The 26,447-nt window shown below is 43.1% G+C and overlaps 2 long non-coding RNA genes across 7 annotated transcripts in view; one reads left to right on the top strand and one right to left on the bottom strand.

Moving 5' to 3' along the window:
* LOC138747556 (uncharacterized) overlaps positions 1–22,709 on the bottom strand; it is a 32,697-nt gene extending 9,988 nt beyond the window's left edge. For 5 of the 6 annotated variants that reach the window (XR_011347542.1, XR_011347541.1, XR_011347540.1 and 2 more), the window contains exons 1-2: positions 3,441–3,523; positions 989–1,113 (exon numbers count right to left, since the gene is read on the bottom strand). This is a non-coding gene — a long non-coding RNA (uncharacterized lncRNA). Of the gene's footprint in view, positions 1–988; positions 1,114–3,440; positions 3,524–22,340 lie in introns of those variants that run through there. The other variant, XR_011347543.1, reaches the window with a different exon arrangement.
* The window catches only part of LOC138747558 (uncharacterized), a 75,806-nt gene continuing 58,859 nt past the window's right edge, over positions 9,501–26,447 (top strand). The window contains exon 1 of the long non-coding RNA XR_011347546.1: positions 9,501–9,699. This is a non-coding gene — a long non-coding RNA (uncharacterized lncRNA). The remainder of the gene's footprint in view (positions 9,700–26,447) is intronic.

Raw genomic sequence — 26,447 nt, 5'->3', positions numbered from 1 at the left:
GGAGTCACAAGAGATGCAGAGATCTGGAGCAAAAAAGCGAGCTGATGGAAGAACTCAGTAGGTCGGACAGCATTGATGGGCAAAGGAACGGTCAGGCTCGGAGCGAGACCTAGCATCAGGGTTGATGGTGCAAAGGCGAAATAGCCAGCGTAAAGAGATGAGGCAGGAGTTGATGGGTAAGCGAGGAGGGATTGATGGACGGATAGATCCTGATGATGGAAGAAGGATGGCGATAGCAACAGAGGCTGGGATGTAATACCTGGAGGCCAGATTGATTATTATTAGAAACTGAGCAAAAGGAAGATGATGGGTGGAAACAGTTTGGTGAAAGTGGTGGCCAGATGGGAATAGTAGGCAGAGAGGAAGGGGATACAGTAAAATGAGTGTGTGGGTCATAGGCAGATGTAACCAGTTGGGTGAAGAGGACAGAAACCTTCCCTGAGCCGCTTCCAATTATTTAAATTTTAAAAAACACTGCATGGGTATGCTTTGTAGATATGGTATATTTTCTATATTAGCAACAACACAGTCACTTTGTTTGATAGTGAGGTTAACATTTTCTTATTCCTCTTTATGTATTTGTCTGAATATGTTTCGGAACGGCTACCACACAATATGTAAATCTTTTATTTGGCTGTGAATGGTTTGCACTATGACGATAATGTGAAATAAACAAGAAGTCTGCAGACCCTGTCATCTAGTGCAGAACACAAAAGTGCTGGAGAAACTCAGCAGATCATGATATTGAAATGTTTTGCTTTGACGCAGGCTTCAGAAGGCAAAGAGCCAGTAAGCAGAGAACTTAAGGAGTTGCTTTGAAAAGGAAGTAAAGAGCACAGAGCCTCATCCAGACTCGATTCCACTATTTTTCCCTTTGCTACATAAAGGACATGGTTTGACCTGCTGAGCTGAGCTTCTCCAGCATTTTGTGTTTTTACTTCAACCACAGCGTCTACAGATTTTCGTAGTTTATTTTAAACATTCTTGCCTTTCTGTTTTGATCACTGCTTGAAGGTTTTCTTCTTGAATGCAATACTATGTTGGATTGCACAGGATCTGCACATTCGGTTTCTGTTGGTTCCAGTATAAAATCATTTTGAATTGCTAAGATATCTGGAGGAAGAATAAAGAAAATCCAGTTGATGTAAGCACACTTACAGGAATTCATTCTTGAGTGGAATTTTTCTCATTCACTTATCCTGTTCAAAAATGGGACATGGGAACGTAGGAGATGAGGTAGTAGGCAGTTTCCATGAACAGCCATGAATGGGAATCTGGTGAAAACTCCGTTCCAGCCCTGGCCAACATTCCAATACATTCCATCACAGACAAAACTCTCCCCACCATCGAGAGCCTAAGTGGAACAATGCTGCCTGAGAGCAGCAGCAATCATCAAGGATCTGCACCACATGCCCTGTTCTCGCTGCTGAGCATTAGGAAAGAGATAAGGGTGCCACAGGACTTACACCTCCAGGTTCAGGAAGAGTTGCCACCCCTCCACCATCAGACTCCTGAACAACAGTCATTCAGAGGTTCGTTTAAGGACTCTTACTTTGCTCATTATCTATTAATGAATATTTATTTTTCAGAATTTGTATGTTTGTTTACATTTCTTTGGTCTATATTTCTTCTTGAGTACAGTTTAAAGTTCCCAGTAATTAGAAATTCTGCATGGCCCGCTGCCATGTATGTACTCTGATAATAAATTTGAACTTTGAACTTGTTTCTCTTTAGAGTTCACTGACATCTCCTGTGAAGAATTGTTAGTTATTTGTGTCAATCTGGTCCACTGAAGGCTCACTCGGTTAGATTACTGGATTAAACTGCATTTAACTTTGTTAGTTTCCTCTCTACCATTGATAATCCTTTCAAAGATTGCTACTTGGACTCATCCTTGAATAGTTGGCATTTAGAAAGTTCCTGCATTGCCACTGCTGGCTCTAGACCAGCATTCCTCTCGGGTTTGGAAGAATCAAGCTGCTGGTGTAGCATATGATTTAAAGCTGGCTAAAGTCTTTCATCATTTCTTTATTTTTCACTGAACTGATTGACTTTACGTGAGTTTTACTTGAATCAGACAATTTGGTTGCGATGTGATTAAGAAAGGAATTGCCATGAAATATTCAAGTGGATCCATGATTTACATTACAAATCTCTTTACTAACAATGAGCAATATGTGTGTATATCTTTTTCTTTAATCAATCATGTTCTAACAGTACAATTACACAAAAGATGCAATCTTAGTCATGACAGGAACATTTCAGCTAAGAAATACAAATCAATGAAGATTTTAGGCTTTGGTCCACATTACATATCAATGAATCAAAAGCTCTGATCTGAGCATTGAAAGACCGTGCTCCGATAGGAGTTACGCTACCTCATAATTTAAATAAAGAAATTTGTGTTGAAACCTTTTTGTCACTGCATTGTCTTATTGACGATGGATTGTTGGACATTCTCAAGATTTAGTGCAAACAAAAGTGAAGTTAGAATTCCACTTCCATTCTGAAACATAATGTTCCAACATGTTCATGTTCCATCATGAAATATTTTCATGGTTTCAGGTGGCCAAAAGTTCCTGAAGTGGTCTTTGGAATTTAACCAATAAATAAATGGTCATTTCTTTCAGACATTATTTTATCTTCTGGCATTTTAACTCTCCAATATATCTGCATTTATCTTATAGAATATTTCTCTTGCATATGGCCTGATGTTTAAATTCAGAGACCTGATTTATAGACCTGTCAAGTGATGTAGTCGTTCTCATACAATCAGACGTTACCTAGACTCTTTCATCACAATTGTACATTGTCTCATCTACAGGACAGATGTGCCAAGGTGGTGGCATAGTGTTTTATGGGTGAAAGGAATAAGTCCTGGATATCTTCAATATTGAATCCAGATTCCATGAACTTCCACATCATCCATGTCAAACGTGAACAAAGAAACTCCCTCCTGATTATTTTCAAGAGGAGCAGTAGAGCAGACCTGAAGGGCAAAAGCTCTTCCTGCTCCTATTTTCCAGAGTGAGACCAACAAGGGATTGAAATGCAAAAATGGGAATCTTATAATGGAAGCATTGTATTAACAGGAGTCATAGTTGAGCATAGAAATTATTCGTTAAAATTGAACAAATATAAATATTAAAGGTAAAACAAAACTCAAGAAGAGTCGACTTTCTAAATGCCAACTATTCAAGGATGAGTCCAAGTAGCAATCTTTGGAAGGATTATCAATCGTAGAGAGGAAACTAACAAAGTTAAATGCAGTTTAATCCAGTAATCTAACCGAGTGAGCCTTCAGTGGACCAGAATTACACAAATAACTAACAATTCTTCACAGGAGATGTCAGTGAACTCCAAAGAGAAACAAGTTCAAAGTTCAATGAAATGGAACATCAGCAGACATGCCACAAATATAGTTTGTCTATTTCACATACCTTCACAAGTCAAATATCACCTCTTGCATGTCTAGTATATATAGTTACATAAATGACATTGGCTTGTTTCATCTGGACCTTTTGTGACAAGACATCTGGGACAGTAGATCATAATAACTACACACACACATATATATATATATATACACACACATATATAATATATTTATACACTCACACACAAAATATATATGTCTGATATATATTAATACAAATATATATTAATATATAAGCCGTTGAAATGTTATCATTGAAATACAATTCCATTTTTATCTGTGGTCTTCTGCCGATAGACCGAATATAAACTAAAGAAACACCAGTTCATTTTCTATCTGCATTTAATGCAACTTTCCAGACTCAGTTTTGAAATCTACACTTTCAAGATTCAAAATTCTTTTATTGTCATGTAATAGAACAGAAAATTGATATTACACGAATTCTTTTTTAGTCCACTCTATAGTGAGGCAAACAAAGATTCGCCATCAGCAGAAATTGCCTGGTACCCCTTACAGTCAGAGGAAGAGAAGCAAAAGAGAGCCCCCCCAGAGTCGCCGCATGTCCATGGATTCGCCTCCAGCGCTCCCACAGCTGCACAGCCTTCAGTCCAAACCATCGGCAACCCAAGCTCCAGATCCAAATCTCTGACATAATCAGGAAGCCCTCAGCGCGCTCGCCACCCTCTTGTATCTCAGTTCTGCTCGACTCCAGCAGTCCACAGTCTTCAACTACCTGTACTCAGAACTGGCCAGACTGTCTGTTAAATTGCTCAGATTTGCTCTTTAACAGCCGGACCTGCTGGGTATGTGCGACAGATTTTTGTATTTCTCAGCTTTTATTTATTCTCACTCTTTTAAATTCTCTCTAACTTCCCCCATTAACCCATCAAACTGATGACCTTATTTATAGCTCATCTCCATAACAATCCTGGTCTCACCCTATCAGAGATATTCCTTTGCCCTATCAGTCCCTCATGCTCTCTGCACCTTAACACCACATTCTCAACTCTCTTTCTCAGCTCTAATGTATGATTTTTGATTTGAAATAAAACACAGAAGTCTGCAGAGACCTTGGTTGAAGTAAAAGCACAATGCTGGAGAAACTCAGCAGATCAGTGTACTTTATATAGCAACAATAAAGATACATGAACAATGTTTGAGCCCTTCATCAAGGTAACTTAAGGTAATTCTCAACGTGCCAGGCAACATCTGTGGTCTCTTACCACAGATACTGCCTGACATATTGAAAATCTCCAGCATTTCTAGACATTGGACCTGAGACATCATGTTAACAATGTGCAATGCCAGGAAGTGAGTAAACTCAATGCAAACTCATGATACAACCTGTTGTAAATCAATATCATTATAGAATGTTGGCACACAATGGCATTGTTCCTTTTATCATAAGTCAACAGAACACTAAGTCAACATTTTTAATAGCTTGAATTGGAGTGGGTGTAATTGTTACAATATGTACAGTTAAAGGACAATAGGCCAATTGGACCTTTCAAATCTGATTAAGAGTAGAGTGTGAAGGTGAGTTCGTGGAATTGAATGGTTATCAGCAAGATAAATTGAATGTGCTTGAAGGGCTGAATAACCTCATCCTGTTCCTTTGTCCCTGACGTCAGCAATTTTCCCATCAGAATTTTAACTAAGGGTCTGGTTGGTAGCTTAATGAGGGAAGGCAAAGTAGAGAACACAAAGGAACATGCAAAAACTGTGAAATGCAGGGCTGTAGGAAATATCCACCAAATATTAGCAGATGGAAATAAAAAATCCAAGTTAGGTTCGCAGATGGTGAACCTTCAGCAGAACTTGCTAATTGGAAAACAAGCAGAGGTAGAGTTGTGTGAAATCTCGAACAGTTAAATGCTTCACCATCAGCTACAGTGTCTTCAACTAACAAGATCATAACCCACTAAAATCTCTTCAGTTTTTCTTTTTTCCTTTAATGCGACCCAAAAACTTGCCTCGCTGCCATATTTTGCTCATTTGTCCATACACCCGTGAGACCATAAAGTGGAGATACAGAATAGCTGATTTCAGTATTGATCACCAGCCTCTTGCCAAGGCCTCACCCTGTCAAAGATTTTTCCTTTGTCCTATCTGTCTGTCTTTCACCCTCACAACTTAGTTTCTCTCTCTTTGTCAGTTCGGGCAGTCCTTGACCTGTCGTATTAACTCTGCTGTTTCCCTAAATGCTGCTTGGCTTGCTGGAGCGTTTCCACGTTTTTCCTTCAGATTTGCTTCAGACAGCATGGTTAGTGCAACAGCGCCAGCGACTGGAGTTTGAATTCAGGAGCTGTCTGTCAGGAGCTTTTTTACGTTCTCTCCGTGTCTGCATGGGTTCCCTCCAGGTGCTCTGTTCAGAAACGTACGGGGGTTGTAGGTCAATTGGGTGTAATTGGGCGGCAAGTTCTTGTGGGCTGAAAGGGCCTGTTACCATGCAGTATGTCTAAATTTAAATTTTAAAATATCCAGCATCTATAGTTTGTGTACTTTACATCAATTGTGTTGAGGCAGTGTTGAAATGGCCTCAGAAACTGTAACACCTGAGGCAATTAATCCTGGATAAGATGAACGTTCACAGTGTGAAAAATAAAAAAAATCTTTAAAAAAGATAAGATGATCTATCCTTGCCATTTCATCCACTTAACCCCAAAAGGACGAGAGCACATGTTTCCCTGCTTCAATGGCCATCATGCAGGAGGAGGATTCCAGTCCTGTTAGAGGATACCTTCCAGTCTGCCCAGCTCACTCCGGTATGGTGTAGTACCCACTTGTTTCAAACAGGCATCAATCATATCGGAGCCCAAGAAGCACGCAGTAATCTGCCTTAATGACTATCGACCAGTGGCACTTACACCAAAAGTGATGAAGTGATTTGAAAGCATATCAGCTCCTATCTGAGCGGTGACACGGATACATTCCAGAGTGCCTATCGTAGCAACAGGTCTATGGCAGATGCCATCTCACTGACTCTACACAACCCTGGATCATCTGGACAGCAAAGATGCATCAATCAGGATGCTCTTGATCGACTACATTTTGTCATTTAACACTAACATCCCCTCAAAACTGATCAGCAAACTCCGAGATCTGGGTCTCAACACCCCGATGTGTAATTGGATCCTGAATTTCCTCACCTCCAGACCACCTTCAATCAGGGTTTACACATTGGATTGTAACATGAGTTTAACCTGCCAATTTGGCTAATTGGTGCTTAGAAATTTTTTAAAACTGCATGGGTAGGCAAACCATCTCAGAGGTGGATTGTCTACGCGTGTACATGTACCGGTAGCTGCTGCTAGTCAATTTGTGAGCAATCGATGGCTGCCCAGGTAGAAAACGACATCAGCGCTTGCACGCATGGAACGTTTTCCTTACCCATAATCCCCCACACCACTGGAATGCCAGAGCGGTTCCAGCAGCATGGAGGATTATGGGTAAGAAGGATGGCCACTTCTCCTGCCCCAACCCTGCTCCCCACCAGCCTGACATCTTCTCTCTTTGCCCTGACAGTGTTCTCCTCCGGCCCCAACTCTGCGTTTCTCCCCTGCCCCCACAGCGTTCCGTCTCTGCTATCACCCCAGTCCCAAAAGCATGCCCCCTCCCCCGCCCCGATTCCATGCTCAGCCTGGCCGCTTATCTTTTGGAGGCAAACACAGGGAACAGGGAATTGTTTGTGGGGCCTCCGGTGACTCACCATGTCAATGAAAGGGCAGGAGCTCCTTTAAATTGCTCGGTTCCTGTTCATCCAGGCAATTTAGGGTCCAGTGTTTAAGGGGCTGCAGGGACCTGATACACTGTAGGATATATGGGTCCTCGGCAGCCCCAGTTTGTAAATGCCTCGTGAGGATTGGTAAGAACATCTCCTCCACAATCTCCATCAGTATTGGATCATCACGTGACTGCATCCTTACCCCCTCCCCCCCACCACCCCCCCCCCCCCTGCTCTACTCACTTTACACCTATGACAATAACACCATCTGCAAATTTGCCGACGATACTACGCTAGTGGGTTGCGTAAAGAAAGGTGATGAGTCAACAGACAGGAGGGAGACTGAAAATTTGGCTGAATGGTGAACCAACAACAAAAGGCAAAACTCTTCTGGCCTCTATCAAGAATATCTACAGGGAAACGCTGCCACGAAGGGCAGCAGCAATCATCAAGGATTCACACCACACAGTGCATGCTCTGTCCTCTCCTCTACCATCAGGAAAGAGGTGTAGGTGCCACAAGACTCGCCCCATCAGGTTTAGGAACAGCAGCTACCCTTCCACCATTTCAGGACTCTTACTTGTGTCTGTATTGCACAGTTTGTTTACATTCATTATCTGTTTACAGTTCTTTATTTGTTTACAATAGGTGGTAATTCTACCTTGCCTACAGGAAAAAGAATCTCAGGGTTGTATGTGATGTCATGTATGACACAAAATCTGAATCTGAACAAGCAAGGGTGGACCCCAATACTTGCACCTTGTAGACTGTTTTCTTTCGCCAGTGCCTCTCCACCAATGTCCAGCTGAAGTAGATCACACACTCTTTCCTTTCAATCCAATGACAGCCGAAGAATTCTAAGCTTCTCTTCTGCCGGGCTGCCCATCCAGACCATCCAAATTTCCTTTGAGAAAATCAAGCTCATTGCATTCAGTTCATTACTCACTGAATTCCCAGCAACTAATTCTAACAATCCCCCGAAAAATGTCTCTCACTCACCCCGACCATTCACAACTTTGTGTCCTGGAGAGGTTTGGGACTGACTTATCCTCGTCATCACTCGGGGCATTTTCACTATGTCATACCTCCATTCATCTGCCCCTGAATTGCACTTCCATAGACTTCCCTGCCTTTTCCAGACTTCACTATCCCAATGCATCCTGGCTGCCCTCCGACATTCTACTGTGGATCCTGTGCCAACTGGAAACAAATCCCATTCACCCATCATCACTTTGTTCTCTGACCCACGTTGTCCCTCAATTAAACAATGCAAATGGTAGGATAAGGAAGGAGGATCAGTGTACCGATCCTGGAAGAAACAGGTTTCTTGTATGTCCAGAATAGTGCTCAGTGGAGTCGGGGCGGCCATGATGCCGACCCTGCCTAAAGTTAATATGCGGCCGCTATTACACTCCCTACTAGTTAAAATTCCCCGCTTGTTTATTTTGCCTTTTTTTTAACAGAGGTTCTGGAGTGGCTCTCCTGTGAGCTCTGGCAGCACTGCACCCCTGCCCAAAGCTATTAAACACCCTTCATACATTAACCCCATGCTTCCCAACTTGCTGTCATTATAGTACATCTGGCTGTGTTTTTGCTCCATTGGAGATGCCATACAGATAAAGGCACTTATGTGTGAATGACCCAGCCCTGATACTGCACTAATTCCTTGGATATGCTTATTTGTCAATGAGGAATAAAGAAAATGCGACTAATTTTAATGCATATTAATCTAAACATTTATATTGAACAGTTTAGCAATGCATTTAAAGTAAATCATAAAAATTTCCCTACACAAAATGTAGAGGAAACAATAAATATTTACACAGTGTCTTTATCACAACAGAGCATCCTAAATAGTTTACAAGGGTGATCACAGAGTGGGAAAAAAATGCAACTGAACCACATGTAAGAAGGCACTAAAAGCTTGGTTTGAGATGCAGATGTTTGAGGAGAAAATTATTACAAAAGTTCTGGAGGGTATTAAGATGTAATAATAAAGTGTTTATTGTGTTTTGGGCTTAGAAATGTGCCTAGTTTGAAGTTGGTCTGTTCCCATCATAGAGTTAATATTTCACCTCAATAACCAATGTTGTCAGCTATGTCTCTACGGCCACTGATTGTTTTATTGTTCTGCCAATGTTCACACAAAATATTAACCCTACTGTAAATATCCAGATTAATTGTTTGTCTGATAACATTTGCTTTGCTGCTTTCACACTTTTCAAGAAGAGACAGTTTCTGTTGAGCTCAGGTGTGTGCTGAGGTGGTGTGTTGCGCAGGGAGTCCCAGATTACAGATGGTAACAGGCAGCTGATTGTCCCAGGTGCCTCCTACCATTGTGCAGTCACCCACAACTGACCGTGTCTCCTTAATCTCTTTGTGGAGATTGAATTACATGTGCTACTGCTCCCATTGTGCAATCTGCATTTGGCACAACTCATTTTACATGTTCGTTGATTAGATTATTGAAGTTTGCCCAGGTGTGAGGAACTCTTCCTGAAATGAAATGGCTGGTTCCTGCTTGAATAGCAACTGCAAGGTCAGTGTGACATGTCACATGGTAACATTGAGGATTGGAGAAGCTGAATTAAATAAATGAGATTGTGCTTTTGTTGAGAGCTGGTTCTGTGGGATGTTACCTTTATGCATTTCTGCTTTATGAATTAACAATTTTTACAACTGGCTTTTCTTTGTGCCTCCCTGAAGATCATGACTTTCACTTGGGTATGGATAAACAAATGTTGCTATGTCATCCTTGATGACAAATACTGGGGGCCAGAGGCATCACAGAGAACTCAATCCCAAACTTCTTTACACATCTGCAGGTTCCATGTCGAAGGTTTACTGGCTCACAATCCAAACCAGAGGTCCATCATGAACTCAATCCAAGGATACCAGGGCCAATTTAGCAACCCTATGGTTACTCTAGTGGAGAACTATCTCATAATACCCTCTAGGTTAACTAGCTTTATTACATCTTAATACCCTCCAGAACCTTTGTAATAATTAATTTAAAAATCTGTAATATCAGCCCACAGACCAGGGGAGGCCAAACTTGCTTAACATAACAGCCACATACAATAGACTTCAGATGCCTGAGAGACGCAATCACGTGATCACTAGCCATGCCTACTAAAACCACCATTGTGAGCACCAGGCTGTACAATTCCTGTCTCAGCTGACACATTTCCATGAACCTTACGTTACATGTCAAAGAGCCACATGCGAGCCACGGTTTGGCCACCCCTGCTATAGACTCCATAATTATTCTTTTTTTAAATTTTTTATTTTTCACACTATGAACCGTATTGACCAAAATACACAAACATTTCCCTCTTGAATATACACAGTGTCATTTTCTCCCCTTTTCCCCCCTCGCTTCCCTCCCTCCTTCACCCCCCCCCTCCTCACCCACTCAACGTTCAACCTATATGATACATATTTCAACCCATGAAATAATGAAAATAAACAAGAAATTAGTGTCTTCTACTTTTACATACTGGGTCAGTTCATTTCGTCGTCTCCTCATTCTGTCATTTTAGGTGGTGGAGGTCCACGGTAGGACTTCTCTGTTGTGTTCCATGTACGGTTCCCAAATTTGTTCGAATACTGTGATGTTATTTCTTAAATTATATGTTATTTTTTCCAATGGAATACATTTATTAATTTCTATGTACCATTGCTGTATTCTCAGGCTATCTTCTAATTTCCAGGTTGACATAATACATTTTTTTGCTACCGCTAAGGCTATCATAATAAATCTTTTTTGTGCTCCATCCAAGTCGAGTCCAAGTTCTTTACTTCTTATATTACTTAGAAGAAAGATCTCTGGATTTTTTGGTATGTTGCTTTTTGTGATTTTATTTAATACCTGATTTAGATCTTCCCAAAACTTTTCCACTTTCTCTCATGCCCAAATTTCATGTACTGTTGTTCCCGTTTCCTTCTTACAGAGAAAACATCTGTCTGATACTGTTGGGTCCCATTTATTTAACTTTTGGGGCGTGGTGTATAGCCTGTGTAACCAATTATATTGTATCATGTGTAACCTCATGTTTATTGTATTTCTCATAGTTCTGGAGCATAGCTTTTCCCATGTTTCATTCTTTATCTTTATGTTTAGATCTTGTTCCCATATTTGTTTGGGTTTACAGCTTGTTTCCTCGTTCTCTTTCTCTTGCAGTTTGATGTACATGTTTGTTATAAATCTTTTAATTATCATTGTGTCTGTAATCACATATTCAAAATTGCTTCCTTCTGGTAACCTCAGCCTGCTTCCCAATTTGTCCTTCAAGTAGGTTTTCAGTTGGTGGTATGCAAACATTGTACCGTGAGTTATACCATATTTGTACTTCATTTGTTCAAAAGATAATAATTTATTTCTCGAAAAACAATTTTCTATTCTTTTGATCCCTTTTCTCTTCTATTCTCTAAAGGAAAGGTTATCTATTGTGAAAGGGACATAATTATTATTTTAATGCTTTCACCTCTTTAAGCCTCATCTCATGTATCTGGTGCGGGGAAAGTGGTTGGGAAGAAATGTAAGTTTCAAGATTCAGAGCCTGAATCGATTTGGAAGCAGGCAAGCCTCAACTATAAGTTTGCCCGTTAGTTTAAAATTCTGTTCCACAAAAGTACCTTTGTTGATAATTTTTCTGGAGTATTTCCAGTATCTTAAATAGTTCATGAGAAAGATAACAAGGAATTGTGCTGACAGAGAAATTGAAAATGGTAATTCAGTTGCCAGCCTCCTGCACCATTCAATGAGATCATGGTGAACTGCATCCTAACTCCATTTAACCTAGTTGACTCATTTTCCAGGAACACACCTAGATAATAGAACAAATTTCAAAAATTCCACTGAACCCTTTATGGGGGAGATATTTCCAGTATCTCTCAAACAGCATGACAGGAACGGAACGTATTCAATTATTTCATTGTACTTTGTGGACACTTGCTGTCTGCCGTTGACTGCTGTGTTTCTTGGATTACAGCATTCAAAAAGTATTTCTTTCTTTTTCACACTTTTTATTCAGTTTCAGATTAACAAACGCAAGAATGATACAAAGAGATGGGGATTGCATTAACAACAGGTTAACATACACAAGCACAGACATTGAGCAACACATGTAGACTGAGCCTCTCAACCTCTTTAAGGCCAAACATGAAAAGGAATCAGATTTTATTACAAAAATATCCCCCTAACTAAGAAACAAAACAAAAGCTGGGCTACCATGTTTCAGCAGTTAAAAAGTTATTTTGTAGTTAATTCCGCTCCTCTACACTCACAAAAAAACATTGAAAAGGATTGGGAAACGATCAACTTTAAGACAAATCGCATTTATTTCAATAAATTTTGCAGTGAACAGTAAAAAAACGAGACAGCGTTTCTCCGGACCGTGGAGCTGGTTATCGACATTGCCAAATTACCTCAGAAACCTTTTCTAAATAACGTATCATAAATAACAAATCACATGTTACATATGCTAGCCCTGTGTCCCCGGAGTTCAGAAGCCTCACGGCGTCCAGGGATAAAAAGCTGTTTCAAAATCTGGTCGTGAGGGCCCGAAAGCTTTGGTATCTCTTCCCGGATGGCAGGAGGGAGAACAGATTGCGGGAGGGGTGTGTGGAGTCCTTCATGCATGTTTATGACTTTCCGCAAACAACGGCCATTATAAATGTCCATCATGGAAGGGAGAGAGACACTCTTTACTATCCTCTGCAGGGACTTGCGTTCTGGGATGGTGCAGTTCCTGAAACAAGCAGTGCTCTCAATGCATCCCCTGTAGAATCTAGTGAGGGTGGAGGATGGAAGCTGAACTTCCCTCAACCTCCGCAGGAAGTAAAGGGGTTGTTGGGCCTTCTTACCAATGGATCCAGTGTTGGGGGACCAGGAGATTTCACGCCAAGAAATTTGGTGTTCTTGACCTCCTCGATGATGGAACCATCAATGATCAGTGGTGAGTGGTCCCCCTGGCATCTCCTGTTGACCACCATCTCATTTGTTATGTTGACATTCAGGTGTAGGTTGTTGTCTTTGCACCAGTCCGTTAGTGATTTCACCTCCTTTCTGTAAGCTGACTGTGATAGTACAGACTCTATCACCAATATGTATATGTACAGATTGTAGTGTAAGATGACTGTGATTGGCTGAGAGCGTAGCCACACCTAAAATTGTAGAGCACGTTGAAAGAACCAAAGACTTGTTGATCCAAACCAAGGCTTTTATTAAATAAAGACTGGACCATATCACATGTAGGTCGACCAGTCCAGAATGACCTGGTCTGGCTAGGAGCAATCCTTTAAGACCTGCCAGTAGGTGTGGCTACGCTCTCAGCCAATCACAGTCATCCTACACTACCATCTCGACATATACACATTGATGATAGAATCTGTGCTATCACACCGACTCATCATTCTTGCTGATGAACCCCACCATGGTCATGTCATCAACAAACTTGGTGATGTGATTAGAACTGTGATCTCACTGCACAGTTGTGGATCAGCAGGGTGAACAGCCCCCGTGCTCAGTGTGATGGTGTTAGACATGCTCTTTCTGATCCGGACTGACTGAGGTCTTCCAGTCAGGAAGTCGAGAATCCAGTTACAGAAAAAGATGTATAGGCCCAACAGATTCAATTTCCTGATCAGGCGCTGCTGTATGATTGTGTTGAATCCTGAGCTAAAGTCTATGAACAGCATTCGAATATACGAGTCTTTATTTTCAAGTTGGGTGAGCGCTAGGTGGAGTGTGGTGGCATTGGTGTTGTCTGTAGATAGGTTGGAATGATACACAAACTGCAGGGGGTCCAATGAGGGGGGCAGCTGAGCCTTCATGTGCTCCACAACTAGCCTCTCGAAGCACTTCATGACGGTGGGCGCGAGTACGACAGGAGAGTAGTCGTTTAGACAGCACACTGAGGGCTTCTTCGGCACAGGGATGATAGTGGCCAGCTTGGCACGACAGCGCTGCTCAGGGAGATATTGAAGATAGTCTGTGAGGACATCAGCTAGTTGGTCTGCACATCCTCTGAGCCCCTGCCAGTGATGTTATCTGGTCTCACAGGCCATATCATATGAAAATATTGAATAAATGGCCTCCATGTTTCTTCAAATTTAACCAAAGGGTCAACAGTTCCGCTTCTAATTTTTTCTAAATTTAAACATGCTCTAGTTTGGGAAAACCACTGAAATGTAGAAGGTGGTTTAGGGTCTTTTCATTTGAGTAGAATGGATCTCCTGGCTATTAAAGTAACAAATGCAATTACACAACAAGCTGAAGCAGATAATTGGCCAGAATCCAAAAGTGGTCAACCAATAAGTGCAGTAATAGGATGAGGTTGTAGGTCAATGAGAAAAACTGCTGAAATAATAATATCAAAGATATCTTCCTAATATTATTTCAGGGAAGGGCAGGACCAAAACATACTGTATATTTTGACCTATAAGTCGAGTCGTGAAACCCTAAAAAATTGCTGAAAAAGGAAGGGTTGACTTATACACTGGATATACTTTTGAGACCTTAAACTCACCGAAGAAACCAGATTGAGATCAATTCGATGTATAAGTCAATGCTGGAAGTGCCTCCCCACTGCTGGCCCTGCCACACCTCGACACCTCCCGCTGGGCACTGCCATAACCACTCCTACCTGGGACCTTAATGCTGTTGTCGCCGTTCCTGTCTGGTAGGCCAAAGTTCCTGCTCCCGCCGGGAGCGCGATGTCGCCGTTCCTGCTCCGTGGGCCATCGTCATTGCTGTCTGGTAGGCCAAGGTTTTTTTTAACTTACTTACTTAATTTACAGCTTTGTGACTTGCGATTTTTAAAAAAAATTTGGGTTGTTCCTGGGAGGCCTGGACAACCCAAAAAATGGAGGTTGACATACGGCAGATGTACCATAAAACCCTTAAAATTAGGCTGAAACATGGGAGTCAACTTATATAACAGTCGACTTATGTGCAGAAATATATAGTATGTGTCAGAGAAGCCACCTCAGAATTACATCTGTCACAGATAGGGTTTATATGAGAGTAGAAATGAGCTAGCTTGTCCTTGGACATATGGGCATTAATATTGACTTCTTTTGATTTCATTAAACCCCCGCCCCCACCCTGTTCTTCCCCCATTATCTCTCCATTCCTTGTGTTCTTTGCGCAGACATGACATCTACCTAGTCCCTTATATCCAATTAACACCTTTTATTGGTCTGGATTCTTCCCCATTGTTTGAATTCTGAGACTTTCTGATATCTCCTACTTCTGTCTTTTCTGATTTTTCCTAGAAGGAGGACTCGGGCCCGAAACATCAGCGATATATCTTTGTCTCCTATAGATGCTGAAAGGACCAGCTGAGCTTCTCCAGCATTTCAGTGTGTTCACTCAACCTCATTGTAATTATTTTTCTCATATGCTTCTTTTTGTCTCAAACCTCTAGTGTTCTTGTTATCTGACCAGCCCTTTTTTCTTGAGTATTTTACTGATTATTCTGGTTCTTTTCCCGAGTATGAGTGTCTGCGCAAGTGATTTTGTGTGGGTGTTGCTCTCTATGTGTATGACCATGTATGTGTGTGTGTGTGTTTGAGACTCTGTCTATGTGTGTGTGTGTGTGTGTGTGTGTGTGTGTGTGTGTGTGTGTGTGTGTGTGTGTCTGTCTGTCTGTCTGTCTGTGTGTGTGACTGTGTATTTGCATATGTGTATTGTGTATGTGTGGGTGTGTTTGAGTCTGTGTGTATGTATGTGTGTGTGACTGTGTGTTTGTGTGTCTGTGTATGTGTGTGTATTGTGAGTGTGTGTTTGTGTCTGTGTGTGACTGTGTATGTGTGTGTGACTGTCTGTTTGTGTGTCTGTGTACGTGTGTGTATTGTGAGGTGTGTTTGTGTCTGTGTGTGACTGTGTATGTTTGTGTATGTGTGTGGGTGAGCAGGTCTTTCTGTGCTTGTTTCTTCCCTCTCTTCCCCACCTTCCACATTCCTTAGCCCAGTCCATTTTTAAATTTCTTTCAGTTATGACAGAACTCACTCACTTAAATGCAAGTTAATTTGTCCCCTCCTGAATGGATCTTCGAAACCCATTCAACGTTTTCTGGCTGACATCAACTAACTCAGCATTGAATATGAGTTGAAGCTGGATTATTTACATGGTAATCCACACAGAGTATGAATATGCGGTTTTAAAAAAAGGTTTTCAGTTTCTTTCTGGGATGTCTGAGTAGTAATTGACGCAGAACACCAAAGCCTTCAGCAACCTGAAGGAAATTGTGGCTTTCACATGATTTTAAAGCCCTGTTTCTTCACCAATAACCTCAAATGCAGTTTAGCAATGTCTGGAATGCACTTAAAACTTATCTCCTCATATTCAGTTGTAACGCGCCCTTTCCTTGCAAGCCTGACCAGCTGTCCTTCCCCCTGTCCCAACAAAGAAAAGAAATGACGGGAACCTGGAACTGGAAAGCCCAGAGGATCAATGGCAACAGCCATATTCTTTTGATGTAGATTTTAGGCAGACTCTCTGAGCTGGCAGTTCTCTTGAATGGAAATATTTGCTTTATTGAAATCATATTTTAGCCCAACCTCTTCATATTTTCCAAAAAAGTGGAATACAAGGCAGCTCTGTGGCTGAAATCAGAGGGCACCGAGGTCATATTGGGTTCAGGCAGCTTTCTTCAGAGAAAAGTGAAGCCGGTTCAACTGAGACGGCTCTTTGCATTATCCTTTTTGGTTTAAACAGATTTCCTTTGACTTGAGATTCGTGGAGAAAAAAGTGTCGAAATGCTCTCCCACACCAGGGGCTTGTGTTGGCATGTGGAGAATAGACCGTATTAAATTGCATTTCCCTCAAGCCTCAGTGGGAGATTTGCTCCCCACACACTTGCTCCGGGAGCTGGGCATGGTGTCTGCCACGAATAGGGTCCTTCAGGATTTTGCTCTGAGGACTGAAACTGGAGCAGGTAACATGAGGCTACATCAAATCAATGAAAATGCAACCTTTACGGCATGGTTAGCACAATGCTGTTACATTGCCAGCGATCAGGACCGGGGTTCAAATCCCACACTGTCAGTAATGAGTTTGTATGTTCACCCCATGTCTGTGTGGCTTTCCCCGGGAGCTCCAGTTTCCTCCCACCATTCAAAAATGCACCAGGGGTTGTAGGTCAATCGGGTGTAATTGGGCGGCACGGGCTTGTGAGCCGAAAGGGCCCGTTACCGTGCTGTATGTCTAAATTTTTTTTTAATGTAAAATTTTCTTAATTCACCAGTTCGTTCTCAACAGCATTGCCTCCTTGCTAGCATGTTGTACACACACCCAGGCACAAAGGCGGAAACTGTAAATGATTATCCTTTAACACACCTGGTTAACATCCCAAGCAAACCTTCTCCCCACATCAAAGCTTGTATCATGTCCTATGCACCACTGTTCCTGAATCATCTCCAGTTTCAATGTTCTGTCCTTGCTTTCAAATCCCTTCCTGGTCTTGCCCTCCCAATTTCAGTCACCTCCTCCAAACTTGTGATCATATTCACCATCTTCCCAGTTCCCCACCCCACCCACCTTCCCCCAAACATCCCTGATTTTACTTCCATCTCCATTGGTGGGACCTTTGCTGCCTCCTGCACCAGATGGTTAGTTCCATATGCAGGTTAAGTATCTGATTGTTGAATTGCCTGAGAACATTTGGAGTAAAATACGAAAAGTCTGCAGACACCGTGGTTGAAGTAAAAACACAATGCAAGAGAAATTCAGCAGGTAAAGCAACAAACTTTATAGAGCAAAGATAAAGATACATAACCAACGTTTCAGACCTGAATTATTCGCCAAGGTATGAGCAAAAATGTAGGCAGGCACCTGAGTAAAATGGTTGGGGGGAAGGGCAGGGGGAGGAGCACAGGCCCACAGGCAGGAGGTAATAGGTGGACAAGGGAGGGAGGACACACCAGCAAACGGGGAGGGGGATGGCTCTGTGAATGAAGAGGGTAGAGAGCTGGAGGAAGAGAAACAGAGGGGTGGGGAAGAAAGGGAGAGTGGGAAGATAGCTAGCAGAAACTGGAGGGTGCCCAGATGGAGTATTAGGTGATTCTCCTCCAATTTATGGATGGTCTTGGAACATATACTGGGTGATACACAATGACATCTTATTGCTGATTGGGAATTTGTATCTACTCTCTCCCAGCACTTTACTTACAGCAGGTCCTTCACCTCATATATCAGTGAAGGGAAACCCTTCAACATACTATGTCAGCAGCTCTGGGCTGGGAGAGGGGGAAATATTGGTGTGACCGAGAGCTGCGGGGGCTTAGCATTCAGAAAATAAGATCATAGGATGTGTGTGCATATCGGAGCTGAAAGCCACATGTTCCAGAAGCTAGCATCTGTAATGTCCTGGCTGCTCCTCCAATTAGAAGCTGCATTTTGATTCCGATACAGACACAAGATGCATTTAATAGTCCGTGTGGGAGAATAAATCGCTGGTCACTATTTTATTTGATAGATTAGTTAATCTACTAGAAATTTGTGTCCGATAACAATTAGAGGGAACATGATAGCTTCTATCAAAGGAGAGACCTCTAATGTGGCCAGCCTGTGGCCTATTACTTGAATACCACTGTAATTTTTTTCTGCCATAAGCAGCTGTCTGGGCTCTGGTTTCGACTCCCTCCCAAAACTAGGGGAGAGCAGATCCTTCACCTGAAATACCAGGCACCCAGAACATTAACCAGTCACAAATCCCACTCCATTAATCTAATCACTGTTGCTTTTACGTTAAGCCCTGCCTCAATGTTAGTGCTACAAAATAAATGAGGTGAAGCTGCTATCTCTGCCTCCTGAAGCCTTTGTCTATTGCTTCTTCAGGACAAGGATTGGATTTGAGTGTTAACAGACTATTCAATAGTGATTAAAAACAGAGAGATGCTGGAGGGAATTCAGCAGGTCTCCATGAGGTAAAGCTATACAAGCAAAGTGTTGGGCCTGAGCCCTTCCTCAAGGTATGAGCAAAAGGCAGGCAGGATCCTGTATTAAAAGGAATGTGAAAAGGAAATGGGAGGAGTTCAGACCAACAGAGAAATGGGTTCATTGGATATGATAAGAGGGCAGGAGAGAGAGGAAAGGTGAGAATTTATTGGAGGAGGGGTGTCGTTTTTGGCTCTTTAAAAGGAGACAAAGGGAAAAGAGGAGAAAGGGATCGAGCTGGAGGAAAGGAGACATAGTGAAAAATGGGGAGGGGGGGGGACAGAAATTGGAGGAGCCGATGTAATGCCATCTGGTGGGAAGGTTCCCAGATGGAACATGAGGTGTGATTCCTCCAATTTGGGAGTGGTCTCAATTTGACATTGCACAAGACTCTGTGCTGACTTTTCGGCAAGGGAATGGAAATGAGTGGTTACTAGCAGATCCACTTGCTCAACGAAGCAATCTCCTAGTCTGCGTCCAGTCTCTCCAACACACAACGGTAGATGGCCTCTACAGATTCACAAGTGAAGTATTGCTTCACTCAGAAGGACTGTTTGGGATCATAAATGGTGGTGAAGGAGGAGGTATGGGTGCAGGTGGAGCATCTCCTGCGGTTGCAGGGGATAGTGATTGGTGGAAAGGGAAGGGGGAGATGAGGGAGTCTTGGAGGGAGAGATCGCTGCAAAAGGTGGAGAGAGAAGGAGAAGGGAATACGTGTCTGGTGATGGGTTCACAAAGTAGGTAGCAGAAATAGCAGAGGATGCTATATTGGACTGGTCAGGTTATAGGTGGAATTATGTCCTTGGTGGTGTGGGGGAAGAGGGGGATCTTGATGAGGGAGTCACGAAGGGAGCAGTCCTTGTGGAAGGCAGAGAAAGGAGGAGAAGGGAAGATGTGTCTGGTGGTGAGATCATCTTGATGAGGAAGCAACAGAATGGTGGTGAATGTTGTGGATAAACTGGCCTCAGACAACACCAACATATGTACCCATTAAGTTATGGATAGAACTCAGGAATAGGAAGCTTCTGTTCCCCAGGAATGCTTATCCCACTGCCATCCAGATGAAACTCACAAACTCAAAATGCACTGGGAATTGAAGAGTTAGATCTATAAGAATCACACGCAATTCTTTGAACAACTAAACAACGGAGTGGCAAAGTTGATGTAACTAGGAATATGACATCATCCATGTGAAATGGGCAAATGAAAATTGGCCATAGGCCCTTGAAATTGTTCTACCATTCAATAAAGTCATGGATGATCCAAGTGTAACCTCAATTCCGCGTTCACGCCTACCTCTGTCACCACTTGGCCAAGTCTGTCATTTTCTGCACCCCACTACATTCCTGGGCATTTGAGTTCCCAAAACAGGCCACAATGCATCAATCAGTATTATTTTTCGCAGTGCGCCTGTGGATGTTCAATAGCGTATTCACCACATGCCAAATCTCTTCATGTTTGACATAATTTTCTTAACATTATCGATACATCATGGTAGCAGGCCTTCCCGGCCCACCAGCCTGTGCCGCCCAAATGCACTCATGTGACCAATTAACCTACTAATCCTTATAGACAACGCTAGATTCGAACCCAGGTTGATAACACTGTAATAGTTTGTGCTAACCACTACACTAACTCTGCCACTCCAAGAAGGTACGTTTTCTTCTCGATAGCCTCGATGTGCTGCCCCCTAGAGGGGTCCTCTAATATGTCCAGGCATTTGAAGTTACTCATCTTCTCTACCACTGTTCAGCTGATGAAGAATGCGGTAGAGAGTTGCCAAGACTCTTCAAACCAAAAAATAATCTTGGGTTATTGCTGTCTTCAATGAGTGTCTTCAATAAGCAGTGATTTCTATTTCTAGAATTCTCATGCAAGAAGAAGTAAGAAGTAAGAAGAAGAAGTAATCTCTTCCCATGACCTTGTCAATATCCCTCAAGATCTTGCCAGGAAGGGAGTGGAGATGCATAGGTTCGAGAGACTGAGGAACTAAGGCCAAGAAATTGTAATGTGCTTGAAAAGCTGCAGAGGAGAACCTACACCAGTTTCGTGTAAGGTCTCTAGCATAACATTCTCTCACAGATTTGGGCCTCTGTGAGAAAGCCCAAGGTCCTTTCCTTTGTAAGGTACCCACCACTATGGATAGTGCAATAAGCATCCTGAGGGTGTTTAGGAATGGATCAGGACTGGAAAGGGAAATGTTTGGAGCGTGGGAAGAGATCACAGAGAATAAGACTGTAGGGCTGGGAAGAGGATCTTGGAATGGGATTGTTGGCGGAATCTTGGGGACCAGGTGGGAAAAAGGTTGGAGAGCTGGGAAAATACCAGTCATAGAAAATATAGAAACATAGAAAAGAGGTGTAGGAGTAGGCCATTTGGCCCTTCAAGCCTACACCACCATTCATTATGATCATGGCTAATCAGTTCCCGGTTCCTGCTTTCTCCCCATACCCCCTAATCCCCTTGGCCACAAGAGCCAAATCTAACCTACACTTAAATATTGACAGGGAACCGGCCTCAACTACATCCTGTGGCAAAGAATTTACACATTTACCACTCTGTGAGAGAATAAATTTTTCCTCATCTCAGTCCTAAAAAACTTCCCCTTTATCCTTAAACTATGGCCCCCTGGTTCTGGTTTTTCCCAGTCTATGAGGATAGCATGTTCAGGGAGATATTTGGCAAACAGGCCTCAACCCTCCTGCTGGACCCACCTGCGGCAGATTTTGCCGGCCTAATCGATAAATAACCGTCTTGCTTGAGTAACATCAAAACAAGGATTGTACCTGTTTGACCTCATTGTTCACATCCAGCAGTCTCCATGCACCAGCATATCCCTGGCACTGCAGACCTGCACTGATTCACAGAAGTGCCCAATCACAACTTCTCAAACTTCCATTGTGAGGAATGCAAAAACATTCCACTGAACGATACGATTTTTAGGCATGAGAACTGAGCTATGTTCTATGCTGCACCACACAACAATAGGAATTCAGCCATGGGCACACATGAGACAACAGGTTCATTCATCAGTGCTTGCATCTAAAGCCACAGCTGCATGTTTATGTAATAAAATGGGCATGTAAGAATTTAACAATATCTGGAGGCTGCTGGCCATGAATTGATGACATCTAATACAACACACTGGTGTAAGACTATTCACTGCTATCTGCTTAAGATCTCTGGCTCACAATTATTTCTCGTTACTTTATCCGATTCCTCTAATTAATTCTCACCTCTGCCTGTGAACACGAATGGATTCTGTCATTAAATTGCTTGGCCATAGGCCACCTGAAACTGTTGGCTCTTGTTTCTTCTTCCTTTATCCTTGCCTACTTTTGTAGAAATTCAAATTGAAGTGTTCCTTTTCCATCGATGGTCAGACCATCAGGGACTCCCATCCACATCAGTCTGTTATGGTTATGCTGTTGTTATTGTGGTTGTTGTTGTTCGTCCTTCGTAGTCGAAGATGGCCATGACTTCAAAATCAAATGGGAGATTGGTGGCTGTGGGTCCAGAAGTGACTGGTGAGGCCAATCCAGTCCATGAAGGCTCGTCCACATGTGAGACACATGTCATGGCAGTGGATGCTGCTCGGGCCTTGCGCACAGCACGCTTTTGTTGTGCCTCAGTGATGCGGCTGACTTCAACTGCACGGGCTCCTGTGATGATCTTGCTGTGCCAAGCTGGACGGTCGCGGACAAGTGTTTCCCATGTGTTGATATTGCCTTTGAAGGACGCTTTGAGGCAGTCTTTGTAACATTTCTGCCCCCCAACTGAGTGCTTGCCCCGACATAGTTCTCTGTAAAGCAGCTGCTTAGGTAATCGGCTGTCTGGCGTTCTGACCACATGTCCAGCCCACCTGGCTTAGGCTTTCAGCAGGAGGGTGTAGACGCTGCAGAACCCAGCACATTCCAGGATTTCCGTATTGGGGACTTTGTCCTGCTACCTGATGTGGAGGAGTCTGCGGAGACAGCTCAGGTAAAAGTGGTTGAGCTGTCGCTGGCGTAAAGATCTCGCTGGCGTAAAGGAGGGTGGTAAGGACCACTGCACAGTAGACCTTCAGCTTAGTGGTAAGGCTGAGTCCTCTCCGTTCCCAGACTTTCTCACAGTCTGCAAAAGGCTGAGCTGGCTTTGGCAATCCTGTTGTTGACCTCAGCATTTGGTTATGCAAATACCATACAAAAGTTGTTCAATCCAGAATAGATTCCAGTAGTGGTCACTTCCCATCGGGAAATTGACCTAAGTAATTTGATTTGATGTGGTGACTCTTTCTCAGCTTTGTGATGTCATAGATTGCACAACATCTGTTTTCTGCAGTGCCAGTTGTGGTATGGGAGTCAATATGCCAGCACATCACCAGGGAAAACCCAGACACACAAGAGGCCTTCCATGTCCCCTCATTTCTGCACACTTACCGAGACCTTTCCTGCCTCTGCCCGCCACCTGGAAAAGTCTTTAAGCACTGAGTCGCTTCCAAACATGAACACCAGTCTACTACAGGGAGCGATCTTTGTACCTACAGGAAGACCACTTATGGGGCTGACTCCATCTGGCCGGCTGTCAATAAGCCAACCTGAATAGAAACCCGAGCCGGCCCCTCCTGAGCCAGGCACACGGGGAGCCACCAAGGCTTCAACTGGGGTTCAGACTTTTACTGGAACAAAGCCTATTGCACAGTCTTTTGAGTTTAATGCTTGCTTACTGCTACCTCAGCGCACCACATAATGCAACATAGAACATTGCAGCTCAGAACAGGCCTTTTGTCCCTCAATGTTGTGCCGACCTACATATTTCTAGTAAAACAAAATTTTAACTAAAAAAATTACCAATCCCTTCCCACCACATAACCCTCTATTTTTATTTCATCCATGTGCCTGTCTAAGATTTCTCTTAAATGGCCCTAATGTTTCAGCCTTCACCACCACCCCTGGCAAGGCATTCCAGGCACCCGCAGCACTCTACATAAAAATAACTTGCCCCTGATGTCTGCCCTAAACTATCCTCCCTTCACTTTGTACATGTGTCTTCTGGTGTTTGTTATTCCTGTCCTGGGGAAAAGGCACTGGCTGTCCACGTTATCTATGCCTCTCAGAATCTTGTTGACCTCTATTAAGTCTCCTCTCATCCTTCTTCATTCTAGAGAAAAAGTCCCAGTTAGGCTAGCTTTGCCTCATAAGACATTTTCCAATCTAGGCAACATCCTGGTAAATCTCCTCTGCACCCTCTCCATAGTTTCCACACTCTTCCTATAATGAGGTGACCAGAATACTCTTAAGCATTGTCTCATCAGAGTCTTGTAGAGTTGCAACATGGCTTCTCGACTCTTGAACTCAATCCCCATATTAATGAAGCCCAGAATCTCATAGGCCGCCTTAACTATCCTATGAACCTGTGCGGCAAATTTGAGAGATGTATGGATTTATAATCCAAGGTCCCTTTGTTCCTCCACACTTTTAAGCAGCTGATCAACCCTGTACTTATCCTTCTGGTTTGACCTTCCAAAATGCATCACCTCACACTTATCCAGATTGAACTCCATCTGCCACATTTCTACCCAACTCTGCATCCTGTCTATATCCTTTTGTAACCGACTACAATCTTCAGCTCTATGCATAACACCTCCAACCTTCGTATCATCTGCAAACTTACTGACTCATCATTCTGCTTCTTAATAAAGGTCATTTAGAAAAATCATGGAGACAGGGGTCCCGGAGCAGATCCTTGCGAGACTCCACTATTCACTGACCTCTAGGCAGAATACTTTCTGTCCTCCACTACTCTGCTTTCTACATGCAAGCCAATTTTTAATGCACACAGCCAAGATTCCTTGGATCATGTAGCTCTAAACTCTTCAAGCAGCTCCCAATGTGATGTTATTTTGAGGTGACTTTTAATGTGTTTTTGCTCAGTTTAATTAACAGACTGTTTGCCTATAAAGGCAGCACAAACACAGCTTTTCAACTCTTTCCTCACTTGCCAAGCAGTTATATGCTGGTATATACACATGCATTTTTGTATGCCACAGACTTGTAGCTGAGATCATACAAGATTCAAGATACAATTTATTGTCATGTAATAAAATGGTGTCATATTACACAAAATTGATTTTGTCTGCTGTAAGGCAGACAGATTCACCATCAGCAGAAATTACGTGAAGCGCCTCTTACAGTCAGAGAAAGAAGCAAAAGAGAGTTCCCCGCAGAGTCACGGAGTGTCCATGGAGTCACCTCCAGAGCTCTCACACCCTCCACAGCCACACAGAGTCCAGTCCAAACAGTCGGCACCCCAAGCTCCAGATCCCAATCTCCGACTTGATTAGGAACCCTCCTGCGCCCTCTGCACTCTCTTGCATCCAGGTTCTGCCAGTTTTGAGCCAGTCTCCAGCAGTCTGCCTCCTGGTTGTGAGTCCATCAACTGCAGTGTCCATCAGCTCGCAGCTTCAGTGGCTTCCTCGCCTCGAGTCACCAACAGCCCCAATGCCGGGGTGGATTCTTTAGCTGCAGAGTCCCCTCACTGGTCACCGTCCCGGGGACCGTCTCCTCCGCTTCTCCTTCTCGGAAAGGGGTTCTCCCCATTTTCGGGTGCCCTCTGCTTCCTCGGAGTCTGCAGCCCCTCAGGACCTCTGCTAATCATAGGCACCGCCATCTTGGACGCAGACACCACAATCGGAGGATTTTAAATAAAACTACCGTCAGCTCCTATAAAGGGCCACCCAAAGCCTGCACAGAGTTACCGGCAGTCGGACTGGGCGGTTGGACCCCACGGGAGCGCTGTGTCTCCACTCCCCACTCTCCCCGGGTCCGCACCAGCAGCAGTGCCGCCATTTTAAAAAAATAATTTCATTTAATTTTCATCATCATATTTAGAATCTTGTCTGATTTTGCGCACGTTCAGGCATTTTCTTCTGATAAGGTTAATGTAACAATGCAGCTTGTTGTTGTAATAGTTAGTCTTCCCTACTGTCCTCCGATACTCTGGCCTGATTGTGGAGCCCCCCAACACTATCCCAGCTGAGGTGAGATAGGTGCAGACAACAAGCAACAGAAGACTACAAGTGTTTTATTTTCAGCAGCAGGATTAGATTTAGCTCAAGAAAGGCTGGTTTTGGAACTGTACCCACTGTTGAATGTGATATCCTCAAGAAGAAAGATGACGTGATGATGTAGTGAGGGAGTGAAAGGGCTGTGCTGTGGCTAGACCCTGGCTGTGGAGTGTGTGTGATTAGGTGATGAGAGGACTGACTTGCCTGCACTGCTACCACATTGACTAGTCTGCCAGGATTAGCTTCCATTGTGCCAACTTGTCACTTTGGTTCCTGTGCAATGTATCCCAGAAAGGTT

This window comes from Narcine bancroftii, chromosome 12 (genome assembly GCF_036971445.1).
Source record: "Narcine bancroftii isolate sNarBan1 chromosome 12, sNarBan1.hap1, whole genome shotgun sequence".
Classification (NCBI taxonomy): domain Eukaryota; kingdom Metazoa; phylum Chordata; class Chondrichthyes; order Torpediniformes; family Narcinidae; genus Narcine; species Narcine bancroftii.
Note: the sequence above shows the minus strand (reverse complement) of the source record. Positions and strands in the feature narration are given on the sequence as shown.